This window comes from Furipterus horrens, unplaced genomic scaffold, assembly GCF_987537825.1.
Source record: "Furipterus horrens unplaced genomic scaffold, mFurHor1.1.pri manual_scaffold_7, whole genome shotgun sequence".
NCBI classification, from domain to species: Eukaryota; Metazoa; Chordata; class Mammalia; order Chiroptera; family Furipteridae; genus Furipterus; species Furipterus horrens.
In genome coordinates, this window is record NW_028327177.1 from 110,445,044 (window position 1) to 110,461,570 (window position 16,527).

A 16,527-nucleotide genomic window follows, 5' to 3' on the forward strand; every position below is an offset into this window, starting at 1 on the left:
AACTGGCTTTGAAAAATTGTTTAGTAAAATCTACTAAAGCTAAATATATACCTACTTTCTGACTCAACATTTCTACTTCTTGGTACATACCTAAAAGAGATTAGTAAATATATTCACCAAAAAACATTTATAAGAATACTTATAGCAGCTTTAGTTATAATAGCTAAAAACTGGGGACAACCCAAATGTTTATTAGCTAAAAAATAAATTAATAAATTTTGGTTGATTTGTACAAAGAAATACTATACTGCAATAAATAATAATGAAGTACTGATACATAAACAGCACAAAGGCATCTCATAAACATTATATTAAGTGAAAGGAGACAGATGCAAAAGACAACATATATGAAGTCCAATAAAAAACTAATTGATAGTGTTAGAAGTCAGAATAGTGATTATCTCTTAGGCAGAGGGGAGTGATAACCAAGTGGGAAAGATGTGCCTGGAAATGTTGTTATCTTGATCTGGGTAGTGGTTATATGGATATATACAAATGTGAAAATTCATCAGCTCTACATTAATCATTAGCACACTTTAGACATTTCACTATATGTGTTATACTTAAAAATTCAAATTATTCCCACCTACATTAATATGTTGAATGCAATAAAGGAAAATATATAGATAAAATAGATGGAAAGAGAAAAAAATGTCACCAGATAATTGGAATCTACAAATAAAATAAATGAACATTCTAGAACTTAAAAAGTACCATAACTGAAATTATAAGCTCATTGGATAAGTGTAATAGCAGATTGGACATAGCTGAGCATAGGGTTAATAAGTTAGAAGACAAATTAAGAATATATTGAAACTAAATTATAGAAAAAAGATGAATATAAAAGGAGATAATAGTATAAACCGCATGTACATAATTCAAATGTTTATCACTGGAGTCCCAGAGGTAGAGGAGAGAGTGGGACAGAAACAATATTCTAAGAAATAATGGCAGAAAAATGTCCAAAACAGCTTAAAGACATATATGCATAGATTCAAGGAAGCTGATGGATTCCAAAACTACTACATGCAGTCATATCATATTAACCTGCTGAAAACTGGGTAAAGGCTCAGACATCTTTCTTCATTGAAAAAAAAGCCCTTTGATGAGCGTTTCCTGGAGCTGATAAGAAGCAGAGCTTGGCTGAGAGCCATCCTCTGCCACTTGAGCATGTGACTTGGCCTCTCCACAGGATACACCCTAAATGACATTCTGCAACTCGGAGCCTGAAAACCACATCCTGAGCATATCTTCTTGATAATTACCCAGCCCCAGCTTGCAAAACAGAGGGAGAGTCAATGTCATTTGTGGCTACATGTTTTCATGAGTCTTAGTATTTGAAATACTGTATTAACAAGTCAGAGAAAAAAATTGCCTGGATTTTGAGCCTAAAATGCCAGGTTTGCTCATTTCAATTTAGCCCAGTTTTTTGAAATCCAATAGTATCATCCTATTGACAATAAGACAGAAAACATTTTTTAAATTCCTGATGGTTCATATTTTAAAACATTATGTTTACAATAAAACAAATATGGACTGACATCTGGCCAAGATGGGGGCATAGGTAGACGTGCTGCATCTCCCTCCACAATCGAGAAGGAATACGACTACCTCAAAACTGGAGACAACCAGAAGTTTCAGGGAATTGAGCTGCATGGAAATTCAACAAACAAAGATATAAAGAAGAAATACTCATCCAGACAGGTAGGAGGGGTGAAGCCAGGGCAGAGAGGACTCAGTGTGGTGGCAGCAGTGGCAGCAGCAGCAGTGGCTGTGGCCAGCCAGCAGAAAATACAGTCACATGTTTTTAAAAAAGTGTGGAGGGACACCTGGGGAGCTCTCCCAGCACCAGACCAGACTGCACAGCTCATGGTTCCAGTGCTGGGGAAAATAAAGCCTCATTGCTTCTGACTGTGCAAACCAGTGGGGGTTGGGACAGCAGAGGAAACTGCAGGTTTCTCAGCAAAGTCTGTTTGTTTAGAGGGCCCTCCACGGTACTAGAATGACTGCAGACCCACCCACTCTGGGAACCATGGCCAGGGCAACATCTAGAGAGATGCCAGTCCCATACAGGAAGTGGGAGAAGTGCCTGGAAACTGGAAAAGGGGCGAGCACTAAGCAAGCAACATTGTTCTCTCTCGGACCCCTCCTACACACACAGTGCCACAACATGGTAAAACAGGTAGCCCCATACTGATGAATACCTAAAACTCCACCCCTTAAATGTAACAGGTGCAACAGCTCTACCTAAGACACAGAGGAAAACACAGGAGCCTGACAAGTTGAAGAGACAGAAAAGTGTGGCCCCAAAAGGGAAATAGATCAAGGTTCCAGTGGGAGAACTAAGCGATGAGGAGCTAGCCAACCTAACAGATGCAGAGTTCAAAACAGTGCTGATAAAGATGCTCACAGACTTTACAGATATGCCTGAGTATGGCAAATGCATAAGGGAAGACATGAAGGCTAAGCTAAGAGAAATGAAAGAAAATCCATGTGAAACCAGTGGTGGGGGGAAGGAAACCAGGGTTCAAATCAATGATTTGGAACATAAAAAAGAAATAAACAGTCAACCAGTACAGAATGAAGAAGTAAGAATTGAAAAAAATAAGGACAGGCTTAGGAACCTCTGGGACAACTTTAAACGTGACAACATCTGAATCATAGAAGTGCCAGAAGGAGAAGAGGAAGAGCAAGAAATTGAAAACTTATGTGAAAAAAAAATAACGAAGGAAAACTTTTTTAATTTGGTGAAGGAAATAGACATACAAGTCCAGGAAGCACAGAGAGTCCCAAACAAGCTAGACCCATAGAGGATCACACCAAGCAAGACACATCATAATTAAAATGTCAAAGGTTGGGTACAGGATCTGACACCACCAGGGGCAGATCCAGGAAGTGCAGATCATTCTAAGAAGCACCAACAAACGATAGGAGTCACAAAAATGGGGAGACAGAGAAACAACCCCCCATCGAAAGGAAAGGTAGAGTCCCCAGAAAGAGTGTTAAATGAAATAGAGGGGAGCAAACTATCAGATATGGAATTGAAAGCATGGATTATGGAGAAGCTCAATGAGCTCAGCGGAAACTACAAAGAACTCCAGAAAAACTACAGTGAACTCCAGAAGAACTATAAGGAACTTACTGAGAATTATACCAGCATCAAAAAGGACATGGAAGCTATCAATAAGAGCCAGGAGGAAATGAAGAATACGCTCTCTGAATTGAAGAACACAGTAGAAGGAATTAAAAACAGGCTAGAGGAAGCAGAAGATCGGATCAGCGAGCTGGAGGACAATGTAGACAAAAACTCACAGACAGTGCAACGAAACGAGAAAAGACTGAACAAGACTGAAGAGGCTCTAAGACAGCTGCAGGACAACATGAAACGTAATAATATCCGTATCATAGGAATTCCAGAAGGAGAAGAAGAAGAGCAAGAAATAGAAAACGTCTTTGAAAAACTAATGACAGAAAACTTCCCTAACATGAAGAGAGAAAGAATCATGCAAGTCCAGGAAGCACAGAGGGTCCCAATGAAGATGAACCCCAACAGGCCCACTTCAAGACACATCATAATTAAAATGCCAACATTCAAAGACAAAGAGAGAATCCTAAAAGCAGCAAGAGAGAAACAACTAATAACATACAAGGGAGCTCCAATAAGGCTATCATCAGATTTCTCAGCAGAAACACTACAAGCCAGAAGGGAATGGCAAAATATATTCCAAGCAATGAAAAACAAAGGTCTACAACCAAGAATACTCTACCCAGCAAGGCTCTCATTCAAAATGGAAGGTGAAATAAGGAGTTTCCAAGACAAAAGAAGGTTAAAAGAATACATCTCCACCAAACCAGTATTGCAAGAGATGCTAAAGGGTCTGCTTTAAGAAGATGAAGAAACAGAGAGAGACAGAGAGGAACACGAGGACAAAGGGGGAAAATGACAATGAATAAGTACTGAAAGAAAGAAGGAACTTCTACCATTTGCAACAACATGATTGGAACTAGAGAGAATTATGCTTAGCGAAATAAGCCAGGCAACAAAAGAAAATTACCTTATGCTATCACCTGTTACAGGAAACTAATGAACAACACAAACAAATGAGCAAAATTGAACCAGAGGTATGTAAACAAGGAATAAACTAACAGTAACAAAGGGGGAGATGGGAGGGAGAGAAGTGGTAAGAAAGGGAAGGGTCTAGTCAAAGAACATGTATAAATGCCCCATGGACATGGACAACTGGGTGGAGACTGAATGTGGAAGAAGGGGGGGCAGGGTGCAGGGAAGCAAGAGGGGGAAAAAAGTGAGACAACTGTAATGGAAAAACAAACAGAAAAATTTTTAGTGGGGGGGGAAAATAAAAATATAAAGAATAGAAATGCAAGTTCAGTGAATATTAGAAGGACAAGGATTTTCCTTCACACTGTATATATTTTCTCCCTATCTGATCCCTCCAGAATTTGGCATTCTAAAGAAGTAAGTAATGACCTAAGTTTCTTTGCATAAAACTAATAAGACCAGTTGTTAATAGAGGTTTTTTTTTTTTTTTTTTTTTTTTTAACTAAGACTTTGAATGGAATGTCATGCCTAAAGGAGACATGCTTGGGCTTTGGTTGTTACCAAAAAGCCCTGAGCAACTGGGACTGACTTTCAAAGGTAATAAAAGTCCATGAGATAAAAGGCCTGGTACCTTGGATGGATGAGCGGTCCATAGCAATCTTTCCAGGGAAGGAATGAAGGTTGTTTTCCTGAAAGATGGCTAGAAGGGACCTTAAGGCACAGTGGAAAACCAGGAGGACCTGGAAAAGACAGGTGTGTACAGGCAAGGCTGAATGCCAGGTATGTGGCTCAGCTTCTGTGCCCTGAAGGGCAGACTGAAGGTCACCCTAAATGTTCCTTGTGTAAGTTCCAGCAAAGCAGAACTAAAGATCATAAGTGATCGTTTGCTACTCTTGTTGTGTTTATGCAAATGAACAGGATAAATTAAAAATGAACTTAATGCAGTCCCTTTAATGACAAGGAGGGTAATCTTAGGGAGAAAAATCAAGATTCAAGGAAGATCACAATGCCCAGTGGTAGACTATAAAGTAGTGCAGCTAACCGTCTTTAAAGTTTCTTTTCATTTAAATTTTGTTTTCATTTGAAAGTTAAACTATGTCTGTGGCATTATCAAAGATGTTTAATTTACAGGCAAGAAGAATGTCAAATGCCTTGCAACTGGATGTCTTTCCGATAAGACAGTCCTACAGATTTAGAGACTTGTATGTGGGTTATGTTACATAAATTAACATGTGTTTTCTGTTTTCAAAGGGCATAAGCCTATGATCTCATTACCTGAGTGATCATCTGTATGTATAGGCCTAACTTAATCCTGTCTGCATTGCTGCCTCCTGAGACTCAATGGTTTGGCTGAACTAAGTGGCTGGGTTGGTGAAGAACGGGGTGGTCTGTGGGCTTCACTTTAAAACTGGTTTCTCTTTTCTATCCTAATGGCTTGGACAGAAAGAGCCCAGAGGCCTGAGAGAGGGGAAACCTAAAATATTTCCCTCAGTCCAAACTAAGTATAATGGGCAAAAGGGTTTTGGACAGGTGAGATGTACCTGGCATACCTTCCTCCAAAGAAGCCCTTCTTTTCCCTAATGTGGGACATTGAAAAATTAATACCTGTCTTTTGTCATCTAGTGGTTACGGATTGAATGCTGTCCTTTAACCCTGTTGCCCCCAGAATACAACAAGGATGCCAGCCTGTTAAACCAAGCATGCCGTTGTCCAGAGACAGCCAACCAACCTGGAGTCTGCACGATCCTTCCCCTTGTGGGAAGGCCACCCTCCCCTCCACACCCCCACTCTTATTAGGGATTTCTTGACCCAAGGGTAGGTAGGACGACGACCATGTCCAGCTTGAAGCAGCTAGAGGAGCTCGAGACCTTCGTCCATTGTCCTTTATAAGATTGTAAAGGGTCTTAAGTCTGAGAGGGAGGGATTGTTATTTTTTATTGTTAAAATATTTAACTAATTAATTAATTATTTTTAAAAAAAGAAGAAGAATATATGAAAGGGTGAGGCAGGAGAGCTTGTATGTACAACCCATGGGCATGGACTTGGGGAGGGGATTGTTGGTGAAGGGGGGTGCTGGGCGGAGGGGAGCAAAGGGGGAAAAATTGGAACTATTGTAACAATATAATCAATAAAATATACTTAAAAAAAAAAAGAAAGTGAGCAGTTATTTGGGTGAGAATGGAAAGAAAAGACAATATTGTAGGCAAAAGGGATAGCAGAATCTAAGTCAGGACTGAAATGAATGGTATGGTGTGTGTAGCTTTGCTGTTAACTCAGGTGAAAACATTTCTTCTTTGAAATTTTCTGTGATTACTTGATTTGATTTCATGCCACATCTCTTCTCTACCACAAATATCTTCTAAAATAATCTAAAAATAATTTTTGCTTCATAGACCTACTTTCCCAATAGACATTAAGTTCTTTGAGGACAACAGAGCATAAACTAAAAATTAGAAATTAATATACACTGATACATTGAGCTTCATTGCTCTGAATATTTAATTTCTTCCTCACTCCTGCTTTTTTGGTTTATGAAACATTTGAAGAATGACTCAAAAGTGATCAATAAATCTAGTACTAAGAATATAATAATCAGTGAGGAGAAACTGAGTATATGATATTTTTGACTTACTCAACTATCAAGATGCTGACATTCTGCAGGATTATTTAGAAAACTCCAAAATTACTATAAAATTATTATAATTCAGGCAAAACTTCTCTTCAATTTATCTTTTATTTGGTAAGCTTTAATAACTATTTTAACCAGGGAAATATAATTTCTTTGGAATGAAATAGAAGGCCAGAATGCTTTCAGTTCTCAACACTGATATAACTGCAATTTATTAAGAAAACATCAATAATTTATATGCTCCTACTAACAATTTCAGAACAAAGTAGTATATTCAAGAACATACTTTCACCTTGTTTTCCATTCACTTTTCCCTTAGAATTCATAGATAAAGCATAACATGTCTATTACACATAAGTAGGAATCACTGTACCTTTGGAACTTCTTGAAATAGGTGACAGCTAAAGACTACTCAGTTTCATTTTTTCAGATGCTCTACAGTGGTTGCTTGAGAAGCTCAATCCCTATGACCTTGCTGTGGCTGGTTTCCCTGTGCTTTGAGGGTCTCTGTGCCCTTTATGTGGGCAGAATCCAATGCACTCAAAATAGACATCTTTCTATCCTCCCTTATCTGCCAGATGCTCTCTTTCCACCAAACCATTTTATTCAGACCCTTGATTGTTGGTTCCAAAGGGAACAATGGAAGTTACACATTTAATCAGAAAGAGAATGATCTATGTCAAATGCATAGCTAGCTAAATACATTATGCCTCTTAGGTAACACATTTCTTTGGCCCACTTAAAATACAAAATCTTCTCAATAAGTGCCCTAAGGTATGATATTAATGGTGAAGAATTTCAACATAAGGGCAAAATAGCAGAATAACATAGAGTAGATGTTTGTAGGCATGTTTTTGGAGTCACTTTATTCATCTAAGAGAAATAACAGACTGTTTCCATGTGAAGATAGACCTCCCTTGAAGTCAAAATTAAGCAGCAGTAGAGTGAACATAAAAAGTATTAATTTAATAATTCATTCAATTAATTAAAGATTGATTTTGAAAAAAAAATTTGACTCATATTTTTTGTACAAATGTTTTTTTTAAATAGTTGCTCATTTCAACTATTATTGCAAAAATTCAAAAATAAATAAATAAATAAATAAAATGCCAAAGGTTAAAAATAAAGAGAGAATCTCAAAAACAGCAAGAAGAGAGTTACCTACAAAGGAATTCCCATAAGACTATCAGCTGATTTCTCAAAAGAAACTTTGAAGGCAAGAGGGTACTGGCAAGAAGTATTCAAAGTGATGAAAAGCAAGGACCTACAATCAAGATTACACTATCCAGCAAAGCTATCATTTAGAATGGAAGGGCAGGTAAAGTGCTTTCCAGACAAGGTAAAGCTAAAGGAGTTCATCATCACCAAGTCCTTAATATATGAAATGTTAAACGGACTTATTTAAGAAAAAGAAGATCAAAACTATGAATATTCAAATGACAACAAACCCACAACTATCAATAACAGAACCTAAAAAAAAAAAAAAAAAAAAACTAAACAAACAACAAAAACAGGAACAGTATCATAAGTATGGGAATCATTTGGAAGGTTATCAGCTGGGAGGGGGCAGGGGGAGAAATTGGGAAATGGTGCAGGGATTAAGAAGCATAATTGGCTGGTACAAAATAGCCTGGGGGGTGTTAAGAATAATATAGGAAAGGGTGAAGCCAAAAAACTTATATACATGACCCATGGATATGAACTAACGGGGTGCATTACCAGAGGGAAGGGGGAGTACTGGGTGGAGGGGATCAAAGGGAAAAGAAATTGGGACATCTGTAAAAGCATAATCAATAAAATATACTTAAAAATAAAACAAAACAAGAAAAAACAAATATGAATATGGCATATAGTATTCCAAACTGCACATAATCTTTGGGATAAATATTAGCAATCTTAGAGAATTCAGAAGACCATTTAGCATTAAGTCTTCAATCTTTGGGGCAGTCATTCAAAAAGCTTCAGGGGATTCATTGGAGGTGCAGAGTCTTTGATAATGAGGTCTTTGTGAGTTGACTGGGATCTAGATCTGCTTCAAAAGCTTCTTTTGTTGGACCAAATAGATGGGCAAGGAGTTGTGTTCTAATAGGAAGTTGTAAGGGAAATAGGACCTGCTCTCCAATCTCCCAGAGGAGCCTGAACAATAAAGGGGAAAGCTCATTACCTCTCTAGAGGTATCAGGAACTGTGAAGGTCTGAGGTTTCATCCTATTTGCAAGCTAACAAGTTATGTTCTCATAGTTTGATGGATACTGGCAGAAGGCATGAAACTCATTGGAGGTGAAAAATAGGTTATTACTCACAGCAACAGTAGTAGCCAGGGTATTAGCATTTTTGCATACGGTTCCTCAACCTCAGTTCCCATAGGACAATGAAAAGAGGGCCGAGTAGACCTGTACATGCAATGGGTTGTGTCATAGAAGAACCTCAAGCCTCAGAAAACCAAAGCTTTTATACCTGGAGTGAGTATGCTTTCTATAGAGGGAGATATTACCTCTGTCTTCCAAGGCTATAAGCAAACTTGCCCTGGGTTTTAGAAGCTACTACCTTTATCTTTCAAGGCTGTTCACTCTATAAATATTTCTGAAAAGATAGTTGGGAATAAAGGCAGTTAGCACCTCTGCTCACGAATGTGCAGAAACATGAGAGACTGATGGAGAAAGGTCTGCCAATGGGAGAACCTGAGATCAGATTACCCTACAATGTGCAGAATGTCTCCTTGCCATCTCTTCTCACCAGTCAATAAGCCTGAGTGGTGGGTGTGCAGGGCTTATTAGTCTCCACTCATGATGGAAACCTGATGCTGCATGATCAAAGCCTCTAGAAATTAGTTGGTACAACCTGTCCTACATGGACTCACAATACAAATCAGCAGTTCGATGGGTACTCTCAATGATTTCTGTGACATAAAGAAAATGCGACATAGTCCAATGCAAGCTGGTAGGCTCAGAGAGATAGGCTGCTCCAGTTTATGGCTCACTAGTTTATATTTGCAAAGTCAGCCTCACCACAAAAAATCTATTAGAATAATAGGTGAGTTTGGTGATATCTCAGAATACCAAGTCAATATATACAAATCAGTGTATGTATTGGCAGCACACAATTTAGTTGAAGTAAAAAACATACAAGCAATTTCATTAATATTAGCATTCATAAACAAAATACAGATGATTTGCAACAATTACAAAATGTTGCTGAAATGAAAGAATAAATAAATGGAAAGATATGTCGTATTTATGGATTGTAAGATTCAATCTTATTTAAATGTCATTAATCTCCTACGGATGCCATATTACTTATCTTGGCAGTGTGAGTGTGGGTGTTTGACATAAAACTGCTGACATTAGAAAAATCAACTAGAGATGGAAACAGGCAGGAACCATGACACCCCGCCCCCCCAAAGAAACACTGGTTGGAAAGACCCAGGGTCCCCAGCTGCAAATGCCCTGTGATGGCTCTGCCAGACAGGGGGTGAGGCCTCCTCAGGGCCAGAGTCTCCAGCTCCCTGGGCTTCAGCTGCTCAGCACTGGCAGGCAGGACACGGCAGACAGGACATCCAGAGGGGTTCAAACCTGGCCTGCTGCTCCTGAAAGGCACCTGAGTCCTCACCACTAGCTCTCCCCTCTGCCACCACCCTGCTGGCTCCCAGGTGGCCTCTCTGTTCTCTCCCTGAACTCGGCCCTGCTGGTGGGTTCAGGGCAGAGTCTACCCTTCCTTCACTCTAGAGCCAGAGGGCAGGCCCAAGGCTCCTTTACCCCCTCCCCTTCCCCCCCCCCCCCCCCGCCCCAGAACTGCCTGGTGGTCAGTGCTAACTGCATCTCCTGTTTTGAAAAGCCTACCTGAGCTTATCTTCTGCAGTAAGGGAATGGCCCAACTCATCCTTCCAGAACCATCCCACCCAAGCCTGATTTGCAAAACCAGGCTAAGATCCTGGGGGTCCCAACTGCTGAAGAAACCAGAACACAACTGTGTGAGAGACAGTGGGCACATCCCCTACTTGGATCATGCCCAGAGGCCTTGAGCACATCCCAGCACACACAATGATGGCATATGAACTTGAGTAGTGTTCTCCAGACTCCAAGACATCAGTTTCTTGCAAGAAATCTCAGCTGCTCAGGAAGGTGTGCCCCTCACCCAGGGCACAGGCTCCAGGGCCCAGAGTGGGAACCTACACTCCAGGGGCTCTGGGTGGAGCATGAAGAGGAAGCTGGGGAAGCAAGGGAAACAGGAGGGCAGGCTCCCACACGAGTGGCCCCTGAAGGCACCATGAGAGGTGAGCGACTGAATATATGTCAGAGACAAAAATAAAAACACACTAGAAGGGAGAGGTGAAAGCATTCTTTGTACATTCTTCCTAAAAAGTAAAATAAAGACTACTGAGAGCAAAAAAAAAAAGAAAAGAAAATGTTCCTGGTGTCCAATCTGGATCACGGAAAAGTTTCCCTTGAGTAAATCACCACCTTGTGGCAATGAGTGTGACTTGCAGGATAAAGAATAAGGTTTTGGACTTCTGTCCAAGATGGAGGTGTAGACAAAACACTCTGCATCTCCCTCCACAACTAAGAAGGAATACAACTACCTCAAAACTAGAAACAACCAGAAGTTCCAGAAAATCAAAGTGCATGGAAGTCCAACAAACAAAGATATAAGGAAGAAATACTCATCCAGACAGGTAGGAGGGGCGGAGCTGGGGCAGAAAGGACAGGTGTAGTGTTGGCAGCAGCGGCAACCGCAGCAGGCCAGCAGAAAGCGCAGTTACATGTTTTAAAAAGTCAGGCGGGACACCTGGGGAGCGTTCCCAGCTCCTCACCAGACTGCGCAGCTCACTGTCCCAGCACCAGGGAAAATTAAGCCTCATTGCTTCTGACTGTGCAAACCAGTGGGGGTTGGGGCAGAGGCAGAAACTGCCAGTCTCTCAGCAGAGTCCGCTTGTTTAAAGGGCCCCCATGGACCTGGAACATCCACAGACCCACCCACTCTGGGAACGACGGCCAGGGTAGCAGCTAGAGGGGCGCCAGTCTGGTGCAGAAGTGGGAGAAGTGCCTAGAAAAGGGGCGAGTGCTGGGCAAGCAGCATTGTTCCTTCTCAAACCCCTCCCCCGCATACAGCGCCACAACGTGGTGACACAGGTGGCGCATTACTGATGAATCCCTAAGGCTCCGCCCCTTACAATGTAACAGAAACAACAGCTCTCTCTGGGACACAGAAGCAAACAAACATAGGAGACTTCCAGCCAAGATGGAGGCCTAGACTCACACGCTCCCTCTTCCTCCACAACTAAGAAGGAATAAAACTACCACAAAACCAGAAATTCCAGAAAATAAATGGAAGTCCATCATATGAAGTTATAAAGAAGTGGTGCTCATCCGGACAGGTAGGAGGGGCAAAGCTAGAGAGGAGAGTTCAAGCTGTGCTGTCCGTGGCAGCAGCAGTGATGGAGGCGGGACAGCGGTAAGCACAGACACCCGTATTTAGGGGGAGGCGAGAAGCACCTGGGAAGCACCCTCAGCTGCAGACCAGACCCGTCAGCTTGTGATTCCAAAGTCGGGGAAGGCAGACCTCCATTGCCTTGGACTGTGAGGCCCAGAGGGGGTGGGGATGGAAGAGGAGGCTCCCGGTCTCTCAGCAGAGAGTGAACGGCAGGAATCCATCTTGGACCCCCACCCCTGCAGAAAACACCACAGCGTGGTGAGATGGGTCGCCCGGTTGTGACGAGTGCATGGGTTCCGCCCCCTATAGCGTAGGAGGTGTGACAGCCCTGCCCAGGAAGCAAAGGTAAACACAAAATGGTCAGGATGGCACAGATCATGATAGAGATCCCCGTGACGCAGCTGACCAGATAGCAAATATCTAATCTAACAAAGCAGCAGATAGGAAATCTTTCTGAGGCTCAGTTCAGAGCTTTGGTTATAAGAATGCTTACAGACCTGACAGCAAATCTTAAACAAGATGGGGAAGGAATGAAGGCTAGTCCTGCTAAAACGAACAAAAACACATATGAAACAAGTGATGAGGGAGAGAAAACCAGGGATCAAATCAACAAATTGGAACATAGGGAAGGAACAGTCAACCAGCGCAGAAAGAGGAAACGAAAAGTGAGGAAAATGAGGAGAGGCTCAGAAACTTATCGAACAGCTATAAGTGGGCCAACATCCAAATCATAGGGCTGCCAGAAGATGAAGAAGAACTAGAAATTGAAAATTTATGTGAAAAAATAATGAAGCAGAACTTCTGTAACTTGGGGAAGGCAATAGACTTACATGTCCAGGAAGCACAGAGAGTTAAAAAAAAACTGGACCCGGGAGAACCACACCAAGACACATTAGAATCAAAATGTCAAAAATTAAGGATAAAGAGAGACTGTTAAAAGCAGCAAGAGAGAAGAAGAGAATTACATACAAAGGGGTCCCAATTAGACTATCAGCTGATTTCTCAAAAGAAACTCTGCAGGCAAGAAGGCACTGGCAAGAAATATTCAAAGTAATGAAAAGCAAAAACCTGCAACCACAATTACTCTATCCAGCGAAGCTGTCATTCATAACAGAAGGGCAGAGAAAGTGCTTCCAGGACAAAGTAAAACTAAAGGAGTTCATCAGATCCAAACCACTGTTACATGAAATGTTAAAGGGACTTGTTTAGGAGAAGGAGGATCAAAACTATGAACATTGAAATGAAAACTGTATCACGACAACCAACAACAGAAGCTAGTGAATTAAAACAAAGGCAGACTAAGTAGGCAATGAGAGTGGGAAAAGAATTATAGGTGTGGGGAACATTTTGGGGGAAGGTCAAGGGGGAAGGGGAAGGGGAAAAGGGAGGGAAATGGTACAGGAATTAGGAAGCATAGTAGGAGGGAACGGTGTAGACAAGAAGATGTTGAGAAGAACTATATGCACAAGCAATGAGCATGGGTGGAGGACAACTGGAGGGAGGAGGGTCACTGGGTGGAGGGGAACAAAGGGAAAAGAAATTGGGACAACTTTAACAGCATAAACAATAAAGCATATTAAAAAAAAGAATAAGGTTTTGGTTTTCAAATCTTTTAGAGTCTAAAACACAGTAATAATCCTTAAAGTTAGAAGTTTTTGCATCAAACAAAGCAAAACTAACAACAAAAAAAGGAACTCCTTTAGGGAAGGCCTAATTAAAGCAGATGTTTTTGAAAAGACATCTGACTTTTGGGCAAAGCAATGAACTCACTGACCCATATCATAAAATATGTAAAAGATGGAAATTTCATTAAATCGAGTTGTAGAAAGTTGGGGTGATCCATCTGGGGAAAAACTGAAGAGGTGCTACATTATATAAACTGTACATACTGGAAGTAAAGAGGATACCCTGACTGGTGTGGCTCAGTTGGGTGGGCATCATCCTGCAAAGCGAAAGGTTGACTGTTTGATTCCCCGTCAGGGCACTTGTCTGGGCTGCTGGTTCGGTCCCTGGCTGGGGCACATATGAGAGGCAACAGATTGACATTTCTCTCTCACATAGATGTTTCTCTCCCTCTCTTTTTCCCTCCTTTCCCCATCTCTAAAAATAAATTACTAAAATATTTTTTTAAATGAAAGTAAAAAAGATTACTATTAATAATTGCAGAGGGCAACAGGTGCAAACTTGGGTTGTCCCAGGCAAAGTGGGGACATAGGGCTCCCCTAAATTTGTTTCTGTGGTATAGTCTGGCAAAGATGTGGCTACATTTTATAGTAGAGACTATGTGGTAAGAAATTAAACCCTTTCAAAAAGAATAAAAAGTTTCTATCTTTTAGTGTACTGGCAGGAGGAGTTTAGTATCGGGTTTAAATTTTATTTGGAGAAATGAGTTCAAAGAGAGATGTCATGCCATTCAAGAGCTTGAGTAACCACCACCATGTGGCAACAAACACCACTTGCATCTAGTGGACCCACTTGGCAATGCTGTGTCTTGTAGACATTATTATATGGATGTGCTGCAGTTCGATTATTCATTGACTTATTGAAGGACATTTTGATTACTTCCGATTTTTGGTGATTATGAATAAAACTCCTATAAATATTCACATGCAGGTTTCTGTGTACATGTAAGTTTTCAGATCAACTAGGTAAAGATGTAGGAGCATGGCCACTGGATCATATGGTAAGGCCAGATTTAGCTTTGTAAGAAACTGCCAAACTGTCTTCTGTTGTGGCTGTACCATTTTGCATTCTCACCAGCTATGCCATATCTTTACCAGCATTTAACATTGTCAGTTTGGGGGATATTAGACATTCTAATAGGTATGTAGAAGTATCTCATTATTGTTTTAATTTCTAATTCCCTAGTGACAAATGAGATTGAGCATCTTTTCCATTCGTTTACTTCTCATCTATATATCTTCTTTGGGGAAGTATCTGTTGAGATCTTTAGATCATTTTTAAATTGAGTTGTTTGTTTTCTTTTTGCTGAGTTTTGTATATTTTGGATAGAAGTCCTTTATCTGATGTGTTTTGCAAATATTGCTCCCAGTCTATGGCTTATCTTTTCATTCTTTTAAGCCTTTTGTAAAGCACAGTTTTTAATTTTAATAAAATCTAACTTATAATTTGTTTTATTTCATGGATCATGCTTTTGGTATTGTGTCTAAAAAGTCATTGCCAAACCCAAGGATTGCCTAGATTTTCTCCTATGTTTTTTCCTAGAACTTTTATACTCTGGCATATTACATTTATATCTATGATCCATTTTGAGTTAATTTTTGTGAAAGGTGTAAGGTCTGTGTCTAGATATTTTTATTTGTTTATTTTTGGTAAATCGATGTTCAATTATTCCAGCACCATTTTTTGAAAAGACTTTCCTTTCTTCATTGACTTTTCTCTGTCCCTTTGTCAAAGATGAGTTAACTATTTGTATAGGTCTATTTCTGGACTCTCTATTCTGTTCAGTTGATCTATGTATCTATTCTTTCACTCATATCATACTCTCTTGCTCATTGCAGCTTTATAGTAAGTCTTGAAGTCCACCAGTGTGAGTTTTCCAACTTTGTTATCGTTCTTCAGTATCATGTTGGTTATTCTGCATCTCTTACCATTTTATATGAACTCTAGAATCAGTTTGTTGATTTCCACAAAGTAGCTTGTTGAGATTTTGATTGAAATTGTGTTTAATCTATAATCCCAGTGGGAAGAATTAACATCTTAACAATATTGATTCTTCTTATCCACAAACTTGGAATCTTTCTCCATTTATTTAAATCTTTTGAGTTTCTTTCATCAACTGTTGTTGGTTTCTAGTTTAATTCTATTGTCTGAGAACATACTCTGTATTATTTTTATTCTTTTAAATTTGTTAAGATATGTTTTATGACCTAGAATGTGGTCTGACTTGGTAAATGCTCCATGTGACTTATGAAGAATCTGTAATCTGCTGTTGTTGGGTAAAGTATTTCTTAAATGTGAATTAAGTCAAGTTTCTTGATGTTGTTGCTCAGTTCAGCTATATCCTTGCTCATTATCTGCCTGCTGGATCTATTCATTACTAAAAAAAGTGGTGTGAAGTCTTCAATTATAATAGTGGATTTATCTGTTTTTCCTTGTAATTCTATCGGGTTTTGCCTCGTATGTATTTTGATGCTCTGTTAAGTGCATACACATTAAGTACTGTTATGTCTTCCTGGAAAACTGACCCCTTTAATATTATGTAATGCATTCTCTTCATCCCTGATACATTTTCTGCTTTGCCTAAATTAATGTAGCAATTCTAGTTTTATTTTTGATTAATGTTTGCATGGCTGAGCTTTCCCCACCCCTTCACTTTTCACTTATCTGTGTCTCTAGATCTAAAGTGAATTTCTTACGGACAACACACAGTTGGGACTAGTTTTTAT